Below are 26,600 nucleotides of genomic sequence, written 5' to 3' on the forward strand. Positions count from 1 at the left end.
GAGTCTACAAATGCTAGAAATGTAGGTTTGCCTTTCCTTAACCTATCTTATATGACAAGTCGATGGTCAGTATTGCCTCGCATATTCCTACATTTCTCTGGAATCCAAACTAACCTTCCCCGAGTTCGGCTTCTACCAGCTTTTCCGTTCTTCCGTAAAGAATACGTGTTAGTATTTTGCAATCATCACACATAAACTAGCAATAAGATCAACACTTAATGTCCTATGCGTGTCCCTTAGGGCGTGTCACAGTTAAGCCGTTGTCACACGGACTGCATTCTAACGTCAACGTGTCGAGTTTATGAGGACACAGGGTGGAAAAAGCGCATTGAGGTGTCTTTCAGAACGTATAGAGACCATCAAGCATGACAGACGTTCTGAACGTACCACCAGTGAGACGGAAGAACAACACCTACGCCACGTGCATGCATTTCTTTTCAGTACAGTGTCGGGAGACGCCATGTTGGCTGTCAGCTGAAGACCATTATTTTGTGGGTTTCATATTACAGCTAACGTCATATGAATGTCTGTCGTTTCAAAGTACCAGCAGATTGAGGGTCTCTCTAAAGCCCGTCGTTTATTGGTACGGTTTGTTGTAATAAAATTACAGGAAACATCATATTGATCGTTTAAGACTTTTTGACCTGTACCTTACGTGTTACGGAAGTATATCTTTTCGATGCAAAGTCACACTGAAGATCCACCAAAAGCACATTGTTCTCGGTACGATTGTTATAATTAAATGCCTTCGGCTGACAGTGATATACAAGACACGGTCACGTGTTACGGAAGTTAAGCGTAGAGTGATGTGGAGCCGTTTCGTGTCTCACTATATCTTTCTTTTTTTTTTTTTTTAGTGGACTCTGAGACTTCCTTATTAATTTAACAGAAATACAGGGTTCTACAATACTGAATTTTATGTAAATGTAAGTGCGCTGTCTCTCTCCAGAGTACCTTTGTTCGACTGGCTTTATCTACAAGAGCGCTTGCACTATTTGCAATAAGAATTTTGTTCCTTCTTGTTTAAAATCTTGTAGTTCACATGCCCTAAAGATTCTGCTACTGAGTAGAAACAGTGATCAAATGAAAATGAGCATAGGGTTTTATTAGAAAGTGAGAATGATGAAATAATTTTTATTTTGTGTGTATGACAATTGTAAAATTGTCTTACTATTTCTAATGAAACTTTTCCTTACTGACTGGACATGGAACTTTCCTTTTTGCCGTAAAACATGTTCATGGATATTGAAGTTTTAGCTAACGTATACTACAGACAGAACAACTGGGCTAGCAAGTGGACAAGCGATGATACGTCTATTGTAATAGAACTAACGTAGGAATTTTATGCCCGTGCATTTCATAAATAAACTGTACGATTTGAGAGCCAGATACAGCTGACAACTATTGATGGAGCGCGCTGCGATTGCAAACGAGTCTGTTCAAAAAATTCCGGAACATTTGTAATTTCGCGCCGATGGTGTGTTGGAGTGAAATGTGGTTGGCTTCCTTGCACACGCCTGTGTTTAATGTGTAACTGCTGGAAGTTTCATTGTTGTATGTCTGTTAGTTATTTTTCTGTGCTGTATTGAGTAGAACATTGTGTCTCACAGTCTGCGAATTTCGAGATGGCAGAGTTAAAGGAGCAACGTTCTGCATTAAATTTTGCGTGAAGCTCAAGAAAACCTTTGCATAGAGACAAAAAATGATGAAGGAAACCTAAGGTGATGAGTGCTTAAGCCGTGCTCGGTGTTACGAATGGTTCACACGCTTTAAAAATGGCCGGACGGAAGTTAAGGGTGACTCTCGTTCAGGACGCCCTTCGGCATCTACCGACTACGCGCACATCAGGAACGTCAACGAAATTGTGCGTGCCAATCGAAGACTGACTGTCAGAGAGACTGCATTTCATCTGGATCACGCCATCAAATCCTGACACAGCATCTTGGAATGCATCGTGTTGCCGCCAAACGACCCACGGCTCAAGAGTCAAGACCAGAAAGACCTTCACCTCGCAATCTGTGAAGAGCTTTTGCGTCGCACAAATGAGATCGATATGTTCCTTAAGAGAACCATAACTGGTGGCCTGCCGCTGTGGCCGAGCGGTTCTAGGCGCTTCAGTCCGGGACTGTGCTGCTGCTACGGTCGCAGGTTCGAATCCTGCCTCGGACATGGATGTGTGTGATGTCTTTAGGTTAGTTAGGTTTAAGTAGATCTAAGTCAAGGGGACTGATGACCTCAGATGTTAAGTTCCATAGTGCTTAGAGCCATTTGAACCATAACTGGTGATAAGAGGTGGGTCTACGGTTATAATGCTCAGACCATGGTTCAATTTTTAAAATGCGTCTGGAAAAATTCCCCAAGAGAGCTCGTCAGGTCAGGTCAAATGTGAAAGCCATGGTGATACTTTTCTTTGACTTTGAACGATTAGTCCCTCACGAATTCGTGTCACAGGACCAAACTGTTCAAAAATGGTTCAAATGGCTCTGAGCACTATGGGACTTAACTTCTGAGGTCATCAGTCCCCTAGAACTTAGAACTACTTAAACCTAACTAACCTAAGGACATCACATACAGCCATGCCCGAGGCAGGATTCGAACCTGCGACCGTAGCGGTCGCGCGGTTCCGGACTGAAACGCCTAGAACCAAACTGTTAATAGATGGTAGTATCAGGACGTGTTCCTACGACTGCGAGAAAATGCGAGAAGGCAATGGCCTGAAATTCTTTTATTTCCAACGTTTAAAGGACGAAGATTTGCAACGATAGACGAGATGAAGGAAAAATTTGCAGACGGCGCTTGGCGCGATCCAGCAAGAGGCGTCTCAAGACTGCTTCCGAAAGTGGGAACGGCTTTGGGAGCGGTGTATCAGTTGTGGAGGAGAGTATTTCAAAGGAGACCATGCACAATAAGTAAAAGGTAAGCGTAGAAAAGTTTTGTGGACAAAGTTCAGGAACTGTTTTGAACCGACGTCGTACCTGTAACACTAGAGAGAAAAATGACTTTCATTACTCATTATTAAAGCTGTCAGTGGCTCAGAAAGGAGTTCAACATGCAGGAACAAATTTTTTTGATCTTTTGACCAATAAAATAAAATGTCTGACAGGTAGCGAAGCAAGTTTTCAATTTAATTTAAAATCATTTCTCCTGGACAAATCCTTCTGTTCCGTTGATGAATTTCTACTTTAAACTGGCGGCCAGAAAAAAAATAGTTGCAGTAGTACTAAAAATAATAAGGTAATCGTTAACGTTAACACCAGTCATCTAGAGATACCCTGTAAACTGGCTCGTTCCACATTATTTCGATAAAAGATTTGTTCAAATTATCCAGGAACATGTAACTAACACCAACAAAACGAGCAACTTCAGTCACTGAGTGGTCATGAGTACGCCCTAACACGATACCTCCTTTCTGCCATTTGTCTTACTCTGTTAATGCCATATAACTGACTGGCGCACGCGCGAGCGCACGAGTTACGTCATCCGTGGAGGGTCACATGACCCACAGTATCTGTTTTATACTGTCCACAGCGCTTCATAGGCGTCAGTGTGATCTTTTACGGGGTGGGGGGTGGGGTAGGGGGGGAGGGGTGGAGAGGTCAATGCTATGTCCGGAGAGCTTAGAGGCAGTGATGGTAGTAGTAGTAGTAGTAGTAGTAGTAGTTCGATACCAGAAATGTTTCCAAACCGTTCACAGGATCATGAATATGCCAATGAGGATCATTATGTTCAGTGGATGTCTGCTACAAGCGAATGTAGCAGCACAATCCACAGTTCTCTTGACGTCGTTCAGACAGGGGCAATCGAAATACTGACAGTTCCAATGTTTAAGGGACAAATCTCACCTGAAATAAATCACGCTGTAGGAAATACTGCAACTAGCGACAAGCTTTTTTGAAATCATTTTATTGTACAACTACTACTAGTTACGGGCCTGAGCTCATCGGTAGATGGTAGTGTTGACTTCTTTGCAAGATTTAAATTTGTGCCTTGAAGAATAAGACAGAGATTTGATTTTCTTAAACAATCCACATTGATCAGTGAACTGGACTAAATTTTTATTTAGGTATTTAGGTCGTCCAAAATGAAAAAAATTACAACTGAAGTAACTGATGAATGAAAATACCGCAAACGTGAATATTAATTATTGCTCACCCTGCAACACAAAAACCAGATTACAGAAATGACTAGCTGTGTACTCCTCTTGGCATTCTATACTTTCTCAAAACAGAGGACATGGCATGGGAAAGCCACTCGTACTCGCGTCGTCCCATACCAAGAGTGGAGAAAGTGACGAAATCGGCAGTATAAGGGTAAATTTTCACGACGAAAGCAGCAAAGGTCTTGGTGCAACTCTCCTCACAGAGATTGGGGCGGCGGCTGACATAGCTTTCCCCTTTGACAATGACTAATCTTTTATGGTGAGCTGTGTCACTCAGACCTAGGTGTTCCTGTTTGAAGTCAACTTTACAACCCCAGTAACGGAAGACGTTCTCAGTGCCTACTACGTGTCACAAATTGGATGCTAAGAGACAGCCATTAAGAGATAACTGGACGCTTAGAGGTTAACTACCCTGACGCTAGTGCGGCACGGAGTTCATGGTTTTTAAGGAGCAGAAGTGGGTGAGCCGTGTTAAGCCCGCTTTCACCCCAGGGCACACTTCAGTTGTCCCCCTCTCTTGCCGTGACGCCAGGTGCTCCGCCGAGAGTGCTTTATGCGAGGAAAGCCGCCTTCGCCGTTCCCGCTGCCGGCGTCTTTAAGCGGTACTCTGAAAGAACACTCGTTACGAGAAAGCGAAGCAAAGTCATTGTCGCCCTGTTACGGTATCTGCGCCGTTCCTACAAAGCCTTCCAGGAAGTAGCGCGCAATGAGAGGTTAAAAGACCGTGCCGAGCAGAGACTAACTCGGATCTTGATTTTTTGCAAACTTTACACACACCAGCCAACGGCCTTGCCGCAGTGGTAACACTGGTTCCCGTCAGACCACTGAAGTTAAGCGCTGTCGGGCTGGGCTAGCACTTGAATGGGTGACCATCCGATCTGCCGAGCGCTGTTGACAAGCGGGGTGCACTCAGCCCTCGTGAGGCAAACTGAGGAGCTACTTGACTGAGAAGTAGCGGCTCCGGCCTCGGAAACTGACATACGGCTGGGAGAGCGGTGCGCTGACCACTTGCCCCTCCACATCCGCATCCAGTGAAGCCTGTGGTCTAAGGATGACACGGCGGCCGGTCGGTGCCGTTGGGCCTTCATCGCCTGTTCGGGAGGAGTTAACACACTCCATGCCAGGCTCGAAAGGAGGTCCTATGAACAATCTATGAACTTCACTGCCGCACGGCGTGGCCGCGTGGTTTTAAGGCGGCATGTCACGGATAGCGCGGCCCCTCCCGCCGGAGGTTCGAATCCTCCTTCGGGCATGGATGTGAGTGTTGTTCTTAGCAAACATTAGTTTAAGTAGTGTGTAAGTCTAGGGACAGACGACCTCAGCGGTTTGGTTCCTTAGGAATTCACGCACTTACTTATTCTTTGGCGCTACAGCCCATGTAGGGCCGTGGCCTCTCTGATGATCACAGCCCAGTCCTGACGATTTGCTGCTCGTTCCCTCCATCTCCTGTCTCCAGTCTTTCTCAAATCATTTTCTACATCCTCCAGCCATCGTTTCCGGAGTCTCCCTTTGCTCCTTTTGCCACCTAGATTTCCAGTGTAAACCTTTTTAACGGCTCGATCCTCCGACATCCGCTCTACATGGCCCAGCCATCGTCATCTGTTACACTTAATTTTAGTCACCAAGTCAGGATTTCTAAACAGTTCTTCCAATGCCTTGTTTCTCCTTATCCTCCATATATATAAATGACCTAGTAGATAGTGTCGGAAGTCCCATACGGCTTTTCGCGGATGATGCTGTAGTATACAGAGAAGTTGCAGCATTAGAAAATTGTAGCGAAATGCAGGAAGATCTGCAGCGGATAGGCACTTGGTGCAGGGAGTGGCAACCGAACCTTAACGTAGACAAATGTAATGTATTGCGAATACATAGAAAGAAGGATCCTTTATTGTATGATTATATGATAGCGGAACAAACACTAGTAGCAGTTACTTCTGTAAAATATCTGGGAGTATGCGTGCGGAACGATTTGAAGTGGAATGATCATATAAAATTAATTGTTTGTAAGGCGGGTACCAGGTTGAGATTCATTGGGAGAGTCTTTAGAAAATGTAGTCCATCAACAAAGGAGGTGGCTTACAAAACACTCGTTCGACCTATACTTGAGTATTGCTCATCAGTGTGGGATCCGTACCAGATCGGGTTGACGGAGGAGATAGATAGGATCCAAGGAAGAGCGGTGCGTTTCGTCATAGGGTTATTTGGTAGCCGTGATAGCGTTACGGAGATGTTTAGCAAACTCAAGTGGCAGACTCTGCAAGAGAGGCGCTCTGCATCGCGGTGTAGCTTGCTCGCCAGGTTTCGAGAGGGTGCGTTTCTGGATGAGGTATCGAATATATTGCTTCCCCCTACTTATACCTCCCCAGGAGATCACGAATGTAAAATTAGAGAGATTAGAGCGCGCACGGAGGCTTTCAGACAGTCGTTTTTCCCGCGAACCATACGCGACTGGAACAGGAAAGGGAGGTAATGACAGTGGCACGTAAAGTGCCCTCCGCCACACACCGTTGGGTGGCTTGCGGAGTATAAATGTAGATGTAGACGTAGATGCCCCATCTCACACAAGGCTCAAAAAATCTTTCTTAATATTTTCCTCTCCCATCTTCTCAAGAGCTCCTCTTCTGCTACAGTCATTGTCCATGTTTCTGAGCCATACATTACCACCGCTCTTATGACTGTTCGATAGACAGTCACCTTCGATTTTCTGCTCAGACTACGCGACTGAAGGATCTTGATCAGGGTCCAGTAAGCTCCACATTCGAACATTTTTATGAACTTCACTCCGTTTCGACCACCGCAAAACTCGTATCGCGTAGCTTGACGAATTAGAACTGCTAATAGAAAGAGTGCCGGATGTTCATCGCTCCGGCTGTTTGAGGTGATAGATAAACTCCAGTGGAAGATTCTGCAAGAGAGACGCTTAGTAGCTCGGTACGGGCTTTTGTTGAAATTTCGAGAGCATACCTTCACCGAGTATATTGCTCCCTCCTACCGTATACCGCGCGAAGAGACCATGAGGATAAAATCAGAGGGATTAGAGCCCACAGATTTAATCTGCCAAGAAAATAATTACTTGTTATTCCTTGTCAGTTTTTACCCTGCCTCAAAACTGAAAGTAGCGGTACACCTTATCTGATATTAAATATGAAATTTATCTCTCCTCTTACAAAATGGTATTGGTTAGCTCTGGTGTAATCAGAGTCACTCTCTTTTTCTACTGAAATTTTAATACATATGTAAAGCATTTCCTCGGCTGCTGGTAACAAATGCTTTAATTTCCACTAGCAGTTCCGTTCTTTAAACATTTTCAGATGACAGATGGGTCTGACTTAACCGAATGGTTTGGTACATATGGAAACAGTTTCAGTTGCATGTGGCTTTACACCAAGCCCCATGATAGAATAATAGCGAATACAAATGCCACTACAGCGCCACGAGGAGGAAGAACCAAGCGGAATGGTGACAGCTATGCATCGTACCTGCCCACAAGCAAGTAGCAAAGAACATTGCTTGTTGGTGTACGTAGCCGGTAGTGGAAATACAAGTACACTACTTCTTCACGGGAAGTGAGTTGATGCTTTACACTCACTGAAGAGCCAAAGAAACGGGTACACCTGCCTAATATCCTGTAGGGCCCCTGCGAGGACACAGAAGTGCCGCAACACCACGTGGCATGGAGTCGACTAATGTCTGAATCCGTAAGAGTACGTGGGGGTGGAGATTTCTGAACACCACGTTGCAAAGCATCCCAGATATGCTCAATAATGTTCATGTCTGGGGAGTTTGGTGGCCAGCGGAAGTGTTTAAATTCAGAAGAGTGTTCCCGGTGCCACTCTGTAGAAATTCTGGACGTGTGGGGTGTCGCATTGTCCTGTTGGAATTGTCCAAGTCCGTCGGAATGCAGAATGGACATGAATGGATGCAGGTGGTCAAACAGAATGATTACGTACGTGTCACCTGTCAGAGTCGCATCTGACGTATCAGGGGTCCCATGTCACTCCAATTCCACACGTCCCACAGAACCTCCACCAGCTTGTGCAGTCCCCTGCTGACATGCAGGGCGCATGGATTCATGAGGTTGTGTCCATGCCCGTACACGTCCATCACCTCGATACAATTTGGAATGACACTCATCCGACTCGGCAACATGTTTCCAGTCATCAATGTCGGTGTTGACGGGCTCTGGCCAGGGGTAAACGTCGTGCAGTCATCAAGGTTACAGGAGTGGGCCTTCAGCTTCGAAAGCCCATATCGATGATGTTTCGTTGAATGGTTCGCACGCTGACACTTGATGGTCCAGCACTGGAGCAATTTGCGGAAAGGTTGCACTTCTGTCACGTTGAACGATTCTCCTCAGTCGTCGTCAGTCCCGTTCTTGCAGGATCTTTTTCCGACCGCATTGATATCGGAGATTTGATGTTTTACTGTATTCCTGATATTCACGGTAGTCTTGTGTAATGGTCGTGCGGGAAAAACTCCATCGCTGTGTCCCAACTCTCGTGCGCCGACTATAACACCACGATCAGACTCACTTAAATCTTGATAACCTGACGTTGTAGCAGTAGTAACCGATCTAACAACTGCGCCTGACACTTCTTGTCTTAATATAGGCGTTGCCGATTGCAGCGCCTTATTATGAGTTTACATATCTCTGTATCTGAATACGCACGCCCATACCAGTTTCGTTGGCGCTTCAGTGTATGAGAGATAAATGACACAAAATAATTACATACCTTTCACCACAAAGGTTCCCTCGTATCAGTAATTTATTTTCGATTTTAGCCGAGTTACTTTAAATGGCTGAAATGAAAGTGGGAATCGACCTGATACTAGTAAGAAAGACAGGATTCAAGCCTGCTATACGAAAATAAGCATCCCACTCCACCCGTATCTTTTTTTTTCCAGCTTCTGCACCCATTTGTATACCTTCGGCTTGTGAAACGGACGAATGCCAGACTGCTGAATCGGGTGCTCGGGATTCCTCCATGGCTCCTACGCACACCGCGATGTCGCCGCAGATTTCTCCGTAGCGACACCACCTCGACACAAAGGACACTCGAGGTCGGCAAGGAGGACACGGTCGCGGACTGAAGCAGACACAATGGGCGTGCAGGCCATCGGAATTGTAAATCCGCAGTGCCTGACCGCGAATAGAGTGGGTGCAGCCGGCACCTGCGGCGGCGCGCCCAGCGCATGGAATGCGCACGCGTGCGCAGCCGCCGTCTAACGGTGGGCGCAACTCTCACCGGCTTACTGCACGAGCTCTCCGTACGTTCCGTGAATCTGCTCGAAAGTGAGAGCGTCAAGTATCTCGCTGTGGGTCTTGAGTGTTCAGCTGGACAATACGCTGTCTAAAACACCGATTCACAAGCAGGAGTTCTTAGTAGTCAACCCTTTACGTAAAACATTCGTCACAAGGCGTGGTTCACACTGTGATACACGCTCCAATGAAGATCGCGCGACCTCACGCTTTCGGTGCGGTGCTCGGATTCCCACTGGGATGAAGCGATATGCGATGCGACAAGACAGCACGAACCACGTTTCAATTTCGGTTGCAATAATGAGCCCTTCTGAAGAGGACATCATTGCAGCTTATCAGTGCTTAAAGCGCTATAAATGTCAAACTTTGAGCTTTCTGGTGAGGACTTTCAACACGAAAAATTCCCCGACTTCTACGGAATGAATCCAGACAGTTTCCACTTTTTTCAGGAACTGGTGTCAGCTACTCTGAGGAAGCAGCACACACATTTTCGACGTGCTACTTCTCCTGTCATTGCGATATAAGGTAAGATGATGAAATTGTTTGATGATGTTAAAAATGCCCCCATGAAAAAAATGCCGCCTTGAAAAGTTTATTTTTTGTTAAGACTGCTTAGTAAAGTACTTAACTCAGGTGCTAGATATATACTGCCGGAAAAAATTAATACACCTGGAAAGACGACGTCGATTTTGATCAGATGGCGGCATGTCCCACCAGGGGGATAGTACGTATACACTACGGCCATTAAAATTGCTACACCACGAAGATAACGTGCTACAGACGCAAAAAGTACCCGACAGGAAGAAGATGCTGTGATATGCAAATGATTAGCTTTTCAGAGCATTCACACAACGTTGGCGCCGGTGGCAACACCTACAACGTGCTGACATGAGGAAAGTTTGCAACCGATTTCTCACACACAAACAGCAATTGACAGGCGTTGCCTGGTGAAACGTTGTTGTTGTGATGCCTCGTGTAAGAAGGAGAAATTCGTACCATCACGTTTCCGACTTTGATAAAGGTCGGATTGTAGCCTATCGCGGTTGCGGTGTATCGTATCGCGACATTGCTGCTCGCGTTGGTCGAGATCCAATGACTGTTAGCAGAATATGGAATCGGTCGGTTCAGGAGGGTAATACGGAACGCCGTGCTGGATCCCAACGGCCTCGGATCCCAACGGCCTCATATCACTAGCAGTCGAGATGACAGGCATCTTATCCGCGTGGCTGTAACCGATCGTGCAGCCACGTCCCGATCCCTGAGTCAACAGATGGGGACGTTTGCAAGACAACAACCATCTGCACGAACAGTTCGACGACATTTGTAGCAGCATGGACTATCAGTTCGGAGACCATGGCTGCGGTTACCCTTGACGCTGCATCACAGACAGGAGCGCCTGCGATGGTGTACTCAACGACGAACCTGGGTGCACAAATGGCAAAACGTCATTTTTTCTGATGAATGCAGGTTCTGTTTACAGCATCATGATGGTCGCATCCGTGTTTGGCGACATCGTGGTGAATGCGCATTGGAAGCGTGTATCCGTCATCGCCATACTGGCGTATCATCCGGCGTGATGTTATGGGGTGCCATTGGCTACACATCTCGGTCACCTCTTGGTCTCATTGACGGCACTTTGAACAGTGGACGTTACATTTCAGACGTGTTACCATCCGTGGCTCTACCCCTCATTCGATCCCTGCGAAACCCTACATTTCAGCAGGATAATGCACGACCACATGTTGCAGGTCCTGTACGGGCCTTTCTGGGTACAGAAAACGTTCGACTGCTGCCCTGGCCAGCACATTCTCCAGATCTCTCACCAATTGAAAACGTCTGGTCAATGGTGGCCGAGCAAGTGGCTCGTCACAATACGCCAGTCACTACTCTTGATGAGCTGTGGTATCGTGTTGAAGCTACATGGGCAGCTGTACCTGTACACGCCAACCAAGCTCTGTTATTAGGCCAGAGGTGGTTGTTCTGGGTACTGATTTCTCAGGATCTATGCACCCAAATTGCGTGAAAATGTAATCACATGTTAGTTGTAGTATAACATATTTGTCCAATGAATACCCGTTTATCATCTGCATTTCTTCTTGGTGCGCAATTTTAATGGCCAGTAGTATACTAATAATGGATTCAACGTCGCCCGCCAACAGGTAGCGTAGTGGCATAGCGACCAGTGTGCAGTCTGTGTCTACCCCTTAACGGCGAATGCTCACAGCCCGAAGGCTCTATGTTGTGCAAACGTGTGAAGCAAGCAGGCAACTATGCCACGGAGACGCATTCTTGCTTCCTACGGCCAACCGGGCAAATTTGGAAGGGGTCAAATCGTGGTCTTCCGAGTGGCGGGATGGCTCTTTCGGAGAACTGCCACAAGTTGGACGTGCTGCGTCATTTGTGCAACGACGCTGCTATCAGTGGTCACGTGAACATTCTGATACCCGTAGACGAGGTTCTGGACGTCCGCGCAGCACATATGCCCACCAGGATCGCCGTATTCTACGGACGGCAGTGGCAGGTCGTACAGCTACCACAGCACAGATAAGAGGGCTTGTGAGCTCAGCCGTGTCAACACGAACTGTTGCGAACAGTTAGCAGTGGGGTACGGGCTCGCTCACCTCTTGCCCGTCTTCCACTAACGGCACAGCACCGTAGCGCACTGCTGGACTTGTGGCGTCAGAAGATCACTTGGAAGATGAAACGACTTGCCATGGTCTTCAGAGATGAAGACCATATCTGTCTGTCTGCACGCAACTGACGGTCTGTTGCGCGTACGACATCGACCTGGTGAGTGCTGCCTCGTAGAGTGCATTCGTCCAATTCAGACTGGCCCCATCCCAGGCCTTATCTTCCGGAGTGCGATAAGCAACAATTCTCGTTCACCTTTGGAGGATACGCTAACCAGCGCTCGGTACTTGAGGAACCTTGTTAGATCCGTTCTTTTGCGGCAACAGGAAGGTGATGTGTTGTTCCAACACGCTAATGCTCGCCCACACGCCTCCCGTGAAACCCCAAGTCCCCTGTAGAACGTCCAGAAACTTCTCTGTCCAGCACGATCTCCGGACTTGCATCCAGTCGAGATGAGATGAGAAGTGACTCGTGCGATTCATCAATCAAGAGCTCTTACAGAACTACGTGAACAGGTCGAGCAGGCATGAAATAACATATCATTGGACTGAATTCGCAATCTGTACTATCGACTACATGCCAGAGTCACAGCGGTTGCACTACCGCTCGTGGACTCTACATCACGTACTAGTATGGGGGTCTCAGCATTGGTCGCTACCGGTATCCCAGAACCGCTTGTGCTACTGATCTATAAATGTAAATATTTTATGTACTCCTTATGCAGCGTTGCCAAAATAAATCTTCAGTGAAGTGGGAACCTCTAAAATGTGTACTTTTTTCTCAGCTATGTTCAAATAATGGTTACAAATCAATAAGCCTAGGATAATATTTCTGCAACTGTTCTGTTATGCAAAGTAGTATACGATTCAACTGGAGGACCAGAAGAAACGTTGCAGAATTTGATGCGAGGTCAGTCACCACCAATGGTAGGTGAACACTGCGTACGGGCAGACAGCGTATTTGAAGAAACGGAAGAGGCCCATGATGATAAAAATCCCGACATGTCCTTCTCGGCTTCATCCAGCTGCTCATTCAGAAGTGACAAGAATTTAGCTTTCACATTACTTTCACACTTGCCACAAAGTTTCCTGAAATCAGGGAGCACAGGCTGAAAAAAAAAATCCAGTCAGCAATATCAGCTAAAGAATCCCAGTGTATTTCCATTTCAGTCCTTTTTTTCTGGCTTCGGCTTGTATCGGCAGCATACGAAAAAAGAGAAACAGGAGGCAGCTACGCACTCCCATAGCCAGGCGTCCGTTGCATCGCGTACATCACGTAACTGCCAACCTCGGGTGGAGAACCTCCAATACGTACCGTGCATTGCATTTACTTGAGAAAGGAAAGAGGTACCGTTCTCCTTCCACCGTTAAAAACAATTTTGATATTTTGGCTGTATTTCGTAGACTGCAAAATTTTCAAAGTATGCCTGGTGATTTACTTACTTGTGATGATCACAATAACTGTGGGCAATAACAAAATTAAAACCAGTTAATTACCAAGCTGCGATGTCACGCTGTAAGACGTGGAAAGATCAGCTTTTTTTCTCAGCACTTTCCTCAAAATTCAGTGGGAAAGTCTGCACAGCAGAAAACACGCGCAAATATCGAAACAGTGGTTTTTAATTCTTTGCGCAAAAAAGTGAAACTCTGTTGAGACTAAGTACAGAGATGGCTGTAGGTTTGCCTCATCTATATGAAGCAGTTTACTTAAGGCACATCGAATGGCACGAAATTTCCCTCGCCATGTATTGTACAAGTTGAGTGGAGAGACTAGCACTCCATGTGTAACATCCCCTTAGAGAAATTATGAAAGACTGTGCTAGTAAACTTCTACGTTATTTGATACAAAGACAGCTGAGTAAAACTGAACGTACTCAGACAGTTCTCTCTACTTATTCTGATCATCACTAAAATGACACACAATATTTTTTAGCGCAACGCAATCTGACTTTCAGTAATCCCTACAAAAGAATGGCCCTGACTAACAATAACCTATACCTTTCATGAATCATTTACCTCACAAAAATCTTCGTTACTCGAACTACTGCAATACAGCGAGTGCCAATACTGCCAGATAAATAACAGTTTCTAACTACTGAAGGCACTAACTACGGATAGGCATAGTTAGCAAATGAAAGATTTTGACAGAGAACAAACAATGTATTTACCTTAATAGTGTTCAAAAGTCATCATATATATATATATATGATGAAAGGAAGACGATGCACGTTCACGCTTGGTGGTAGCCACTTTGCTAACATTGCTAACTGCATGTTGTTGTTGTTGTGGTCTTCAGTCCAGAGACTGGTTTAATGCAGCTCTCCATGCTACTCTATCCTGTGCAACCTTCTTCATCTTCCAGTACGTACTGCAACTTACATCATTCTGAATCTGCTTAGTGTATTCATCTCTTGGTCTCCCTCTACGACTTTTATCCTCCGCGCTGCCCTCCAATACTAAATTGGTGATCCCTTGATGCCTCAGAACATGTCCTACCAACCGGTTCCTTCTTTTTGTCAAGTTGTGCCACAAACTCCTCTTCTCCCCAATTCTATTCAATACTTCCTCATTAGTTATGTGATTCTTCTGTAGCACCACATTTCGAAAGCTTCTATTCTCTTGTCCAAACTATTTATCATCATGTTTCACTTCCATACATGGCAACACTCCATACAAATACTTTCAGGAACTACTTCCTGACACTTAAATCTATACTCGTTGTTAACAAATTACTCTTCTTCAGAAACGCTTTCCTTGCCATCGCCAATTTCCTTTTTCTGGCGGAAACAAGTCCAGATCGTCCGCTTATAGTAACCTCTCAAAATTCTGGCATCTCTCTCTCCGCATCCACCACTGCTGGCGGTTCACCTCCAACTGCACAACGCTGCGCGCTGTTCACACCCAACTGCCCAACAATACACAAGCGAATATTCCACCAATGAGTCCAACCAGCCACAGACTGCACACAGCGCAGTCAGTGATTTTCATACAGAGCGCTACGTGGGGTTACCAACATAAAAACCTAAACAGCCTACTTACACGTGTTGCGCCGAGCGATGCGACAGAGAAACGTGTCGGTGACGTATCGCTTTCGCCCGAGTGGGAACCAGCCAGGCTGCTTTACAGCGTTTTATGACTCCGGCGATGCAGGTTGGTCCTTGCGCTGTGTCCGGAGTAGCGTTGCATACGGTATCGCATCGCCTCAGCGTGAACCACGTCTAAGATTAGCAGCAGAGCGCAGAACGTTCTATTGAACTAGCGTAAAATATTGTACTGTGCAACATTCCCAAATTTCGCCATAATCACTGCAACCATCATCAACAATTAAACTATCTCTGATTTGATACATCAGCAAACATCTGTCCCTGTCCACTTTTATTTGGCCTATCGATCTTTCTTCTTGGTTGTTGTTGTGTAAACGTCAACGCTGACTTTGGTGATCTGCTTTTTTACGTTCTTATTACATGCTATCTCCATTTGATCCTGTACTTCATCATTTCTTCCTTTAAAATTGACGTGTCTAATTCTTTCCTGTTATCTTGATACCTCTTCCAGTCAAGTCATGAGTAACCAGTTACCGCTCTCAGCTATCTCATGTTTGCACTTTATATCCTTTTGATCTTCTCTTCGTGTCCAAAGCTCACATCCGTAAAAGGACGACGGTACTGCCATTACATGCATTCTGTGTGTTCCAGAAGGTTACATCCGATTTCTCAAGACTACTTCTTTTACGTGATGAAGGTAGAAACTTGAAATAAATTTTAACTTACGCGTCGGAACTAAACGTTTACTTTGCTGCCTGGTGTGGGTTTTCGGTTCGTATGGTTGCCGGTAAGAGTCTCCGTCTCATGCTCGTCCGTCAATCAACATGCATCTAACTGATGTCACGACAACACGCCATGAAAGGACGTTCGCGCTCTCCACTTCGACGGATGCAATTCAGTTATAACTGTGCCGTACTGCACGTCTTACAGCTCAAAGCATTCGAGGATGACACCAGCAGTTTCAGGACTCTGTTTATGTAAGGCGAATTCCACAGGTCTTGGCCACGTGCTCGTTCAAGACGTTGCGCTAATCAATAGTCCACAGGAGTCTAATAGTCGGGGCAACCGGGAGTTAGCCACACATGTGTATGTCTGACGTGTTTTTTGCGGCGACGTTTGTGTTTCAAGCCATACATGATTCAGTTGTACAAGCCACGTGTGACGGTGATAATTTTCAACGCGGACATATGTGTGAATTCATTGCGGACGGCGAGATAGAAGATATTTCTTTTCACGTTTAACATTAAGTGATGGAGGTACATTTTCATTTAAATGGAAAACTGAGTCGCTACAACTTTACAATTTTGGGCTTACAGGAGTGACATACCATACCGGGTACGAGAGAGACTCTCCAAAGCTGCACCGTGCCCCGAGAAAAAAATTTACGGCTAGATTTTTTTCTCTTTTTTTGCAAAATACGCTTACTAAATCACGTGGCTGGATATGATAGAGATCTGACTTTTCCCACAGTTGCAGGAGTAGCCCGAAAATTTCTGTTTTTAAGGGGATGGAGTATCACCGCATTAGTACCTCCATGTAAGAGCATTCCTTAACAATGACAGGTCTCAACGATAGATCAGCCTTAAGGGATCTAATGGGTCTGCACGTTCCATGGTTTTTCAGTAAATCTAGACATGCTCACAAACAAATGGTTCAAATGGCTCTGATCACTATGGGACTTAACTTCTGAGGTCATCAGTCCCCTAGGCTGAGAACTACTAAAACCTAGCTAACCTAAGTACATCACACACATCCATGCCCGAGGCAGGATTCTAACCTGCGGCCGTAGCAGCAGCGCGGTTCCGGATTGAAGCGCCTAGAACCGCTCGGTCACAGCGGCCGGCAGACAATGAGTTTTGGAATAACCATGAAGGTAATTGGTTTTTGAAAAAACTGATTTCTGAATAAGAAAGGCGTTTAGCTCACATAGTATATGCCGAAAAAACTCATTGCGTCCATTTTTGCAGAAGGCGAGTTTTGAAAAAACGGTCTTCAATTGTAAAAGGTCCTCCAAGGTTGTATGCTCGTGTACGTAAAAGACATACCGGAATGAAATGACGTCTCACTGGTCTCATAGACAAATTACGCCATTCTAAAACTCTATTTTGTACCCCCCCCCCCCCCCCCCCTCCCAGGAATATATTTTGTCACAATTGTCCTCCGAAATATCCACCCGTCTGAGCGATTCCGTATAATTCATGCCATAATGCCTTCGCCACACACTCCCAGAATCACTCAAATTTCACCTTCTCCCGACTAGTTAACCTTGTTTGAGCCCACTTCAGCCTATTAGCGTCTCCAATCCAACTACATCAAATCATCGTCGCAGACACAACCATATCCCTGCCTGTTCCCCAATCCTCCGAACAGAACCTGTGATTTTCTCCTTTTCCCAATCCACCCCCTCTCCCTCCCCGAATGTTCTTCTTCGACGCCTATTTTCGTTTTCCCATTTTTGAGCCCATTCCATTCGCCTGTCTACCCGGAGCTGGCCATCAAACCTTCAGTCAGCATCATCCAGATTACCTACTGAGGCACCAGCAACATCAAGCCCCAGAACGACGCAACAACTCTCATGTTTGGAAATGAGCTCGATCGAACCACGCAATGGTAATTCGTTTTAAGTAGTATAGTCTACATGTTCTTCTCTTTTAATAGTTGCTTTTAATGACATCATAATTGTAATACCTTGTGCGATAGAAGAGCTTCCAGCTTGCCCACACGTGGGGGCAGACACTGACGTCAGAGCCAATCATTATACCCCGGAGACAAACATGCTGTACAAATTTTATCATTTCGTTTCCATCAAAGTATAAATACACACGTAGTTACGTTAGCTATTCAAATTACAGTTAGAGTGGTTCGTAACGCTCTGAAAACGTAATTGTTTCTGTGTTTGAAATTATTTTTTAGCATTATACGGCTGCAGTTTCTACCTGGTGTTCAGAAAAGCGTGCAATACATTCAAATAGCTTCACACAGCATTTCGTTAACCACTCTCGTGATCTCTTTAATGTCAAACGTCGCTCGAGACTAAACAAGAGTATTGATCTCCGCACAACATAGCTAGCAGGAATTTGAATGTACGGGCAATTCGAGGCACTTAGCTGAATTGTGTTATGCTTCGGTCACAGCTTTCACCGGGCTGAAGGTTGTGTAAACAGCATACCTGCAAAGGTAACGCGTCTGCGCTCTTCCAGCAATGTTTATAATTCATTCCGTATCCAGTTTTTCTATTGTGAATTGTGCCTTTAATGGAGAGTGCTTCGTGTTAACGACTCGTCAATTATTCTTCACATTGTGACTTTTAACGAGCGATTGCTAATGATTATCTTCTTTAAATGGTAGATAATTTCGCTTAATGTACCTGAATTCATGTTTTCAGTAATTCTTATTACGAAAGGAATGAGTGCTAATGACCGCGTCCCCCTTGCTCGGTGACGTGGCTAAAGAGATAGAAACACGTTTATGATTTTAACTGCTAGTGTTTAATTTACTGCTTATCACTGTGCACGCTTCACAAAACTCGTCCAGTGTAACTCCTGTGTTTCTCTTACAATTATATGTTACTTAGTTACACGGTGAAATTTGGTTTCTTGTTCTTTTGACAATGTTTTTCAACTATACTCATTTTTTAACTTTAGTTTCTGGGACTTCCGGTACATTTTTATTCAGTTTGGTAACTGAATTTTGTTAAATCATACATGGCATTATGTCTTAATGGCACACACATGTTATTCATTTTGCTTTATAGCTGCCCTGAATATAATCTCCATCAGATAGTACCTGAACGTCCTAGAGAACTTACGCCTTAAATTCGGACCGATCATTTAACACATATAAGGCATTTGATTGTTATCATGTTACCATCAGTTGTGTTGATGTCTATCTACATATCTCCGGCCATAGAGATTTACACCTAATTATTCACAGGAGCTAACATGGTCCTAAACAGAACGACACTATTAAATGCAGAAGCCCAGATTTACAGTACTAGCTCCACTGAATTTGCGAGTCTCAGTTCCACATCTTTCCCATTCGGCTGTTGAAGCAAAGACACATGAAGTCTTCTTAATGCTGTCAATGTAGAGAGGCTTGCGGGATGAATGCTGTCTACTCTCTGCGAAGTATTTTCAGTCGCTGTCCTACAGAGTCTGCGTGTGCTTTTTCCAGTTATTCAGTTGATCCTAATTAATGATCCCTAATATTTATCGATAAATGCTGGATTCTTTCAAAAAATAGCCTCCAGCTGGATAGTTTGCACAACGTACTGATTTCTTGTGCCAGTGAATTTTTACGCCTTGTAGTCTCGAATTTACCTTCGTCAGTTCTCTCTATGTTCTGGTGGCTGAATGATGAGACTAACATTAGTAGCAATGTACACCAGTAACAGCCACCTAGAAAGTATGACCTTATTTCATCTCTACAAAATGTACTGTTACAGAAGCAACGTGCAATTGAAATCTCAGAGCGTGAGAATTGTTAGAGCAACCGATTTGTAATTCTGCTTTCTTAGTGTGACCGTCATCTGTCCATGACGACGAGTAATACACAACCATACTTAGAACAGTCATGGTACGAAGCACAGCTTCTTTGAAAAGAAACTCCCGAAGAAGTGCTTCACTTCCGGAGAATGCAGTTGTGCCATTTACGTTGTGTCTGACCTGTTTCCTAACTTCTTGCAGAAGCTTTCCATAGATAGTCGCATACAAACAGCTAGGGCGAGGATTTCGAGAAATTTGTCTGTCACCGAAACTCACACTACGTTTGTCGTCTTGTTCCTAAGATCAAACGCTGTTGGAATCTCCATTCGCGAAGATAACGCACGAGTCGCTCTGGCTCTTGCACGGGACATTGCCAGCGTTTATATATCTTCCGTTCAATATTCTCCGATTTATGCACGATATTTTTCAAAATACTCGCTCTTAAACACTTTTCCATCTGCAAAATATTCTTTACATATACACAAATATTTATAAGCATGATTTTCTTTGTTATTTCCGCATTCTCTCTCATCGTTGCGTATATAAGAGCGCGGCAAAACGTTTAGGTGTTAATATGGAGGAAAAAAAAAACTACATAGGCTACTAAAGTACTTTGTGAATTCATAGTGAACGTGATAAGTATACAGAGAGAATTCAGTCGTGGTTGCAATAAAGATGGACTTGGTAGTTCGTCTTCTACTACTACTACTACTACTACTACACTTGCGAAGCGTTTCGCCTGTATTGAAAGGCATCTTCAGACAATCAAACTATGGGTAAATAATCGTCTCATGAACTTTGGAGTCAAACACTTAAAATTGCATCTAGGAAAGAATGGGCCAAGTGCATGTACGACGCCCATACTTTCCTGGTTGTAATTTTATGCGTTTGACTCCTCATGTCATGAGACGATTGTTTACCCATAATTCGATTGTCTGAAGATACCTTTCAATACAGGCGAAACGCGTCGAAAATGAAGAACTAAAAAATAAATCCATCTTTATTGCGACTACGACTGAATTATCTCTACAGTCATTACTACCGTACATACCAAACAATTACGAATCAGTCAGAAGCGCCACGAACAGACGCGAATTAGCTGAAAGGCTTCGATAGAATTGTTAAATTGCATATGAGGTCGTTACTCAACATCCCACAACACATGAAGGGCGCATGACCGCCAGCTTTCTCGATTCGGTAGCAGTTTCGCAAGCAGACATCGCAAGCGGAAATACGAGTACGTAGACGCCCGAAAAGAGGAGGAAGAATGGATCGCCAGCGAAAGAGAAAGACTACATTTTGCATACAATGACCGAGTATTACCCGCCGGCTGCCGTTTCATTTTCTTCGCCATATCGCAATCCCGGTTTCACTTTTGAGGTTAGAGGGAGCGAATCTAAGGAAGGGGCGTATAACCGTCTCTTGTCTGCGTGGTGTTGCGGTCTCATTGTCTCGAGAGTTTTAAAATTACAGTTAGAAAGCCTTCCACTACGGAAAATCGGATGTCTTAATATCTTGTGCGCTTCAAATGGTTGTCAGAATTGTCTTCCAGGTGTCAAAAAGTAGTTATTGCAGTAAGTGTTACTCTGGAAGAGCAGAAACGAATTCTATATTTCTTTCATGCAGAGAATCGATTTAGTAAAGAATACCTAGACTGACTTCGTGAATGAGCTCTTTAAACTATGGACACGTTGAAAAAATGTTTTAAGGTTAGATTATATCGTGCAAGACGAGGAAACGAGTTACATGTATCACCAGATTGGGCACCAATACCATTAATTAAATTCTAAATCGCTCCGCAGACCGTTAGTGAACCGTACATCAGATGGGAGTAAAATTCGAATATGGTCTTTTTAAGGAAGTCCGAAGAAATTTCGTCTCACGCGGAGAAAAGCAAATCAGGTTGTCATAAATCACGCTTCCTTCAAACATAGACGAGTCTTTCATCGATTCGACACAGCTTTGTTCTCTCTCAGTAAACTGACGCTGAAATGAGAGAAATTCGGTTAATACAAAGGGTGTACCGACAATCCTCATTCTGAAGTTCAATTCGAGAATGGAAATAGGAAAGAGGGAAAGTGCCACGCATGGTATGGTGGCTTGGCGAAGTTTAGAGGTTGTGAGGGTATCGTAGAAATCTTTTTTTGCGAGCGGGTGTTGAAGCACGGAAAGACACGACATGGCCAGTTGCGGATAAGGAGTAGTGTTTCTGCAGCACCAGCAGGTACATAATTGTACATTTTTTTACAAGTATCTCTTTAATGTGTTTACAGAGACGTGATGTAATACATAGGAAACTCAGAATTGTTTCCAGAGAATAGAAAAACTAAGAATAAATGGGCTGAGGTCCGGATAGAATTTGCCGACAGCGATGGCTTCTTCTTGTTAATATTACACCATAAGATTGTTTCAGTTCCGCTCAGAGCTGATGCGAGGCAGACATTTATGTTCTGGTAAAGTACAAAGGTCGAAAATTTATCATTTTCACCTTCTTCTTTAATTCTGGTCTGAAAGAACTGAAACCACTTTTCGTAAGCCAAGAAAGTAACTGATATTTGCTGAGTACCCGAGTGTCATATTTGCGTAATTTGTGGGAACGTAGGTTAGGCAGAGCCAATGGCGGAGATGGCTATTTTTTTTTAATAGCTGAAATGTCATTGAGTGCAGTGGAAAAGTAGTCTTCGAGGCCTTTCATTTATTTTTGTTAAGACTTTCGACGCTGTTAGAGCCAGCCGAAGTGGCAGTGCGGTTCTAGGCGCTACAAAATGGTTCAAATGGCTCTGAGCACTATGGGACTTAACATCTATGCTCATCAGTCCCCTAGAACTTAGAACTACTTAAACCTAACTAACCTAAGGACAGCACACAACACCCAGCCATCACGAGGCAGAGAAAATCCCTGACCCCGCCGGGAATCGAACCCGGGAACCCGGGCGTGGGAAGCGAGAACGCTACCGCACGACCACGAGATGCGGGCTAGGCGCTACAGTCTGGAGCCGAACGACCGCTACGGTCGCAGGTTCGAATCCTGCCTCGGGCATGAATGTGTGTGATGTCCTTAGGTTAGTTAGGTTTAATTAGTTCTAAGTTCTAGGCGACTGATGACCTCAGAAGTTAAGTCGCATAGTCCTCAGAGCCATTTTGAACGCTGTTAGACCTTAGGTCGTCGAGCATTTAGAATGCATCGTAATAGAACTGATTTACCAGTAAAATATCTGGTCTTGTATACCGTTGACTAACAAAATAAAAAACAAATATTTATTGTCTTCAAAAGGAAGAAAAGTACGGTTTTCTCGCGCGAACATGTGTGAGTGAGTGAGTATGTGTGTGTGTGTGTGTGTGTGTGTGTGTGTGTGTTTTGCACTCCCGCAAGGAAATAAGTATCGTATTTAACTTTCTACTATAGTCTTACACGCAGCTAAGCTGTCTTATGCTAAGACAGCAATTTTTTTTAAAGGAGAGCCTTACTTGCAACACCAGCTCGATAGTGTTGCTAGTATCCCTCGAGTTGTGTGACCGAAGAAATATAAAAAGAACAATTTTTTGTTTGCAGCCGATTGTAAGATGTGGTGGTATATAATAAATATTTTTTTGTTTGGTGTAGGATAATATTACGTAAAATTGTGATTTCCTATTTCTGTTGTGGTACTTGATTTAAAGAGAAATGGTCATCATTAGCATTCGGTTCTGATTTTGGCTAGCATGAGTCTGTTAAGCAAACTCAATATCGCCACAACTATTTATATAGATCTTGGATTTTCCGCGTAAGTAACAATTTTTGAAACACAGCGCGCGACTCACCGCCTTCTACTGTTAGGTTTGCGTGAGTGGCTGCTACTATTAATAAAAATCTGCGTATATTACGCGGAATGTTGTAACAAAAATTAGTTATCAGGGGCCCTGATGGCAACTGGTTATGTACCGATTTTGAAACGACGATTTATACCTCAGATATTTCTGTTTCCATGAAAAGTAATAAACTGTTTTTTTTTTATTTTTCATTAGCAAGGCTAAGCTAAGCTAAGGAGATTGTCGTCATCTGCCATTAAGCGGCCAATCGAAGATTTACCGGACTCAATGCAACGAAAATATTAATGATTGATTTATTAATTTAATTTCACTGGCTTTAGAATACTGAATGAGAAAAACAGAGAACTCCCATGCATTTACATTTGCATTTAATAAGAACAATTGTTTTGAGGGCGTAATGGCCGACCTATGCTGCAAGAGAAATGGTGATCCCCTCCGGAGCACACGAACTGTATCCAGCGTACATTGACGCCTACCATCCGTGACAGAATCGAAGACAAGAGAGTGAGTCATATGATACAATGTCTCTGTTTTTTTTTCATTGACCACCACCGATAAAATAAAGAAGGTTCGATATCATTATCTTTAGTTCTCTAGATTTTTCGTCCAATGTTAATGTTCGTTGCACAAAACATATCGCACATTAACGCTTCTAGGGTCACATGACGAATTATTCATCAGAATACAAAAACTCCATTTGTTTTTTTAATAAATGTATTTGGCGTTCGCCACAATGAGGGCGTTGATTTTTGCAGAAGCCACACTGGACCAAAAAGCATCGCAAAATAATTTGTTATACTACATTGTAGATGTACAATGTGACAGTCAGATGTAAACGAGACAAAAAAGCAAATATACTGTTTATTATTTCAAAAGTAATCGCCATAACCGTTAATACATTTATCCCACTGTGAGACAAGATGGTCAACGCTCTCATGGATAAATGTTTTCGGTTGCCTACAGAAGCGTGATTGTACCCCGGCGTGATCTTGGTCGTCTGAAACAAATCGACAGCCACGAATGTCTTTCTTCAGCACTCCAAAAACATGCAAATCGCAATGGGAGAGATCGGGACTGTATGGAAGATGTATAAGGGCTTTCCAGCGAAACTTCTGCAGCGTTCTCGAAACAACTTTGCAACATGACGGCGGGCCCGCGTGTTGCCAAGATTGTTTCGCTCGGAAGCCCTTACACATCCTCCATACAGTCTCAATCCCTCCCCATGCGATTTCTATATTTTTGGAGCCCTGAAGAAAGACATTCGCGGCCGTCGATTTAAGGGCGAAGAGGTGTAAGCCTGAACGCAATCATCTTTCCGCGAACATTTTTCCTTGAAGGCATTGACCGTTTTGATAGTGGGATAAATGTGTTAACAGCTATAGCGATTAACTTTAAACAGTTCACTTATTTTTTCCATCTGTCTCGTTTTCTTTTGATTTTCCTTTATATTATACTGATATATCTAACAATCAGCATATTTATGACATTAAAGTCGACTAAAAATCTTTACATAATGTATGATGGTTCGTCTGCTGTCCTATTGTATTTAAGCTTTAAAATGTTGTCAGTGTGTTCAGTTACATAAAAAAGACAGGATTTAATCTCCCGTAAAAGAAGAGGTTATTAGAGATGGGGCACTATCTCCGATCGGACAATGATACGGCAGTAACTCGACCGTATCCTTTTCAAAGAAACCATTCTAACATTTGCCTTAAGCGAAAAAGGTTCCTCTCAAACAGGACTACCACAATTCCGACCGTTTGGAATGTCTGTCCACTGTGTAAACAAGACGCCAGTGAATAATTGGTAAGCTTTTTGAAAGGGAAAGCCCCTACTGCTTGATGACATGCGTTGAGGGCAATTAAAATGTTTTTTCTGTGCTTCTGTCGTCCTCCTCTGAGATTTAAATCTGATGTGTTTAGAGAGAGGATACAGTTAGCTTAATGTGAGAATAACCAGGGGAGGGGTGGAGAGAACATGAGAAACAAGAAGCGCATTCTTGCGGCGTAGAAAGACAACAGTTAGACGGCTGTTTGTCTTTTCACTCTCCCACAAACTCGCACTTTGGGGAAAGCGAGTGGGAGAAAATTTGAGCAGCGGCAGCGCGGAGCAGATTACGAGAGTCCCGCCAATTTACTGGGCTGCTGCAGGAGCGCCTTCCGCGAAGCAAACGCGTCTCACCACGTGGTTAGCTTGCTTTCGCTTGCTTTCCCTTTCACACTTGTGGTCAGCTTTGCTCTCGTCTTCCCGTTTCCTGTCTTCCTGGACGGTACTCACTGCGTGCATGAATACCAACACAAATACTGAGACACATACAAACACCACGACATTATTTCGAGGATAACAACTCGAAATAAGCACACCAGACCAAAAACGTTAGGTCACTCTAAGAGACACTACGCAAATGTCGTGTAATACTGCCTCAGACATCGAGATGAGCGCAACAATTCCAATTCCAGAGAAAGCAGATGCAGACAGGCGTGAATATACCGAAGTATCAGTTTGAAAAATCATAGTTGGAAAATACTGATACGAATTATTAATAGAGTAACGCAAAATCTCCTAGAAGCAGGTCTTGGGGAAGTTCAGTTTGGGCTCCGGAGAAATGTTGGAACACTCGACGGCAATATTGACCCTGCGACTTACCTCAGAAGACAGGTTACAGAAAGGCAAATCTACATTTATGCAGTCCTAGAATTAGAGAAAATTTTTGACATTGTTGATTGAAATAAATGAAGCTCTAAAGGTAACAGTGGTCGTGCGGTAGCGTTCTCGCTTCCCACGCCCGGGTTCCCGGGTTCGATTCCCGGCGGGGTCAGGGATTTTCTCTGCCTCGTGATGACTGGGTGTTGTGTGCTGTCCTTAGGTTAGTTAGGTTTAAGTAGTTCTAAGTTCTAGGGGACTGATGACCGTAGATGTTAAGTCCCATAGTGCTCAGAGCCATTTGAACCATTTGAATCTAAAGGTAACAAGGATAAAATACAGGCAGCCAAAGGTTGTATACAACTTGTATACAAACCAGATGGCACCAAAGAGTCGAGGGGCATGAAAAGATTCCAGTGGTTGAGATGGGAGTGAGACAGGGCTGTAGTTCATGCCCGATGTTACTCAATCTGTATATTAAGCAAGCAGTGATGAAGTCGAAGAAAAATTTGGAGAAGGAATTAAAGTTCAAGGAGAAAAAATAAAAACTACGGGGTTTGTTGGTGACAT

At 44.1% G+C, this 26,600-nt stretch overlaps 1 protein-coding gene and 1 pseudogene across 4 annotated transcripts in view; one reads left to right on the top strand and one right to left on the bottom strand.

Annotated features, from left to right (window-relative positions):
- The window catches only part of LOC126485139 (uncharacterized), a 504,509-nt gene that overhangs the window by 166,442 nt on the left and 311,467 nt on the right, over positions 1–26,600 (bottom strand). The window lies entirely within an intron of this gene.
- LOC126485784 (5S ribosomal RNA) lies at positions 4,939–5,056 on the top strand (annotated as a pseudogene).

Source organism: Schistocerca serialis, chromosome 6 (assembly GCF_023864345.2).
Source record: "Schistocerca serialis cubense isolate TAMUIC-IGC-003099 chromosome 6, iqSchSeri2.2, whole genome shotgun sequence".
NCBI lineage: Eukaryota > Metazoa > Arthropoda > Insecta > Orthoptera > Acrididae > Schistocerca > Schistocerca serialis.